Here is a 3,418-nt window from a genome sequence, read left to right as displayed (position 1 = left end):
CCCCCCCGAATGGAAGCGGTTAGTCCGTCGACCGCTTAAGCTGGGAGCCGAATCGAAAAGAAGGAAACAGCTCAGGTCTCTTGCTTTTGTAGTTGTTTCTGGTGGTCTTTTGTGCATGTGTGGATTTCCTTTAAGGGGAAGTGAGGTTGCCCGTTTGTGCGTACATGTGCGCGTATATGTGTGTACATGTGTGTACGTTAGCGTGTGTGTGTATGCACATGAATGTGAGTGTATGCACGCGAACGTGAATATATGTATGTGTGTGTACGTGCACATGTATGTTTGTGTGCGCGTATGTGTACGACAAGAAAAGTGGTTTGAAATGTGAACGTGTGTTTTGTGTGAGACTAGAACAGGCTTGCACAAGAGTGTGAGCTTTTGTCACTTGACCATTGTTAATGAGTTTGTGGCTACACACAGTTCTTCTTCTATGTCTCTATTCATCTCTATTCAGTTTTGCTCTAAAATACTCAGAGGAATTTTGTGTAGCAGCTGTACTCGGATGTCGTTATTTTTATTTTTTTTTTTTTGCAATCTGAATTTTTCAATTGCTTCACAGCCATGAGTGATTAATGGAAAACTTTAACTTTAGCAAAGGTGTTTTTTTGTTTACAAAAACTAATACATTTTTAATAAAATATTTAAAAAATAATGGGTTCATTATATTTCGTGATTGTTAATAAATAAATATTAAATAATTCATTAAAATTGGCTGATATCCTGAATTTTGGTGAATTTTTAAATCAAGGGAAAGGTCAAAATGTTTATGCATTTAAGGGATCGGCCATTCATTTTGCACGATTATGATGACCATTCCTTTATTTTCCTAGTATTCACGCATATCGTATGCATTAACGTTACCTGCCTTAGATCGCAAAAAATAGCGTTTACCATTTTAATTAAATGAAACACCAAAATAATAATTAAACAAAATATTCATATATTCTTAAATTATTCACAACCACGAAAATATAGATAAAAGTTTTCAATTCGAAAATCTAATTTCATTTTCACCTTTATTTTTCACACAAAATAACATTAACATATTTCATGTTAAAGGGATCAATTTAATCTTTAATTTTTCCATAAGAAAAAGAAATCATTTCACATTTTCTTATTTTCCAGTTAATAATTACATAAAGGGAGATAATCCTCTTTTTTTCTTCGGTTGCGTCCCTTTGACCGTCATTTTTCCCCATTTTCAATTTGTATGCTTTTCTTTTTTTAGTTTCTCCTTTCTTTTAGCGCAATTTTATTTAAACTATATATTTTGATTATCATCCGATTGAGAGCGGACGAGTTTGGTTTAGACAAAACTAAAACAAAAACAAACAAATTCCTTTTTTATTATTCCCCCTCCATTTTTTTCCTAAAAATAAAAAGCCTCATCCACATTGAATCTCTTATAGAATTTCTTCTTTAATTTTTCTCTACGAAACAAAATATTTGAAAACAAATTATGTTTTAATCATTCAATTCCAACTGCTATTTTTCCCCTAGCTTTGAGACATGGTCAGTCATCATCTATCTTGTTAAAAATGAAGCAGATGTTTATGTGAGCATTTATGAAAACTGATAACTAGATACCTCTGAAGCGCTCCACAAAATACCTTCCCTAACAGGGACAGTATAACACGATGTAACTTTAATATAAGTTAATATTATCATCATAACTTTTGTACCATTAAAAAACAAAACAAAAGTAAACTAGTAACAATTAAAAAAACAGTCAGCGTACGAAAATAATGAAAATGCAAGACTAAAATCATATTCACATTATCAACGCCTTAAAATAATGTAGTGTGATAGTATGCCAGCATTACCTCCCCTTATATAACTCTTCAAAAAGACGAGTTTTTAAAAAGTATCCCTTGCCTGTGGAATTATAGTAAACTAATAAAAAGAGGTAGCCATCATGGCCGCTTTCATTATACCATCCGTTCTGTGTTCTTTCTTCCTAAACAACATTTCATGATCAGAGCGTAAACACCAAAAACTACAGAAACCTTGTGCAATCTATCGAAGGGACAATGAAGAGCAATCTGTCGAAGGGACAATGAAGAGATAATTGAAAAATGCAAACAGATGTCTTTCAAAACTATCCAGAAACAAAGCAATCGTTGGACAAAGATCTTCATAAACCTTTTAATAAAAATTCTCAACCTTCCAGACACTGACTTTCTGAAAGTTTAAGTTAATACAAACGAAGAAGGCAATACACTTCCATTATGTACCTTCCGAAAAATGTTCCACCACCTGATAAGTTTAGCAGGACAACCACTCCATGGTGCAACAAAAGATGAAGCAACTGTTTTAACAGTATATAATGGTTCTAATATTACGCAACATAGATCAATCAAAATACAGTGTTCAAACAAAGGAGAAAATACAACAGAAGAACCTACTACCATAACTTCGATAAGGGACCTTAAACTGGTAAACGTACATTGTACAATCCAGGAAACCTCAGTTCCAATTAGATCAGCACAGGATCTGTTAAATATATACTCAGACCGTTTTGACAGTAGAAGCAATTTTGAGAGTGAATATCATATTGTCCTGAAACCAGACAATCACTCTTTTTTACACGCACCTACAAAATGACCCATACATATGAGGGACAAAATTCAGACTGAATTGAAAAATAAGATAAAACAAGGCGTCATATGCAGAATAACCAATTCTACAGAATGGGTCACCATTTTGATTTATGTGCATAAAGGCAACAGGAAATATTTTGGAACCAAGGACCAGTTGTTGATCAATAAAACCATCCTTGAGATCTACAGAAAGAGGCAAAGACATCTAAGCATTGTCACAAGGGATATGAGAGTGTGCCTCACATATGGCTGCAGTGGTGCCTTGAATTATGATGAAGATCCATTTAGGAACTAAAAAACTATGGCTGTCCATATTAAGCCACACTAATGTAACAATAAACAATCTCTGAAGTCAAGATCCGAAGAGCAATCTTCCAAAGAGATAGTTTATCTCCTTTACATTTTTGACTGGTGATAGATCTGCTAAGTAAACTATTGAATAAATGCCGGCTTGCTTACAATATGAGTCAGAGTCACCAACAAAACCCAAACAAAGAGTCAACCACCTGATCCTAATTGATCACCTCAAGCTCAACTCTTGTAGGTTGAGCATACCTTATTCAAAGATATTGAAATGAAATGCGGGCTAGACAAATGCCCCAAATGTTGGTATAACTGCCATTAACCAACTTAATGCCAGTGGAAATATACAACTTTGGCATTTTTGACTGGCCACAAAACGGCAGTAACAAGTCAGATATTAAAATGAGAAAATGCTGACACTTTATAGAGTGATGTACAGAAACCAGTGTCTATCAAGACTATATTTGCTCATAGGAACAGAAGGTATGGTCCTCTAAGAAATTGACTATCAACAT

The sequence above is a fragment of the Euprymna scolopes genome, chromosome 9 (assembly GCF_053919585.1).
Source record: "Euprymna scolopes isolate OS-2025 chromosome 9, ASM5391958v1, whole genome shotgun sequence".
Lineage (NCBI taxonomy): Eukaryota > Metazoa > Mollusca > Cephalopoda > Sepiida > Sepiolidae > Euprymna > Euprymna scolopes.
This window is presented reverse-complemented; position numbering follows the sequence as displayed.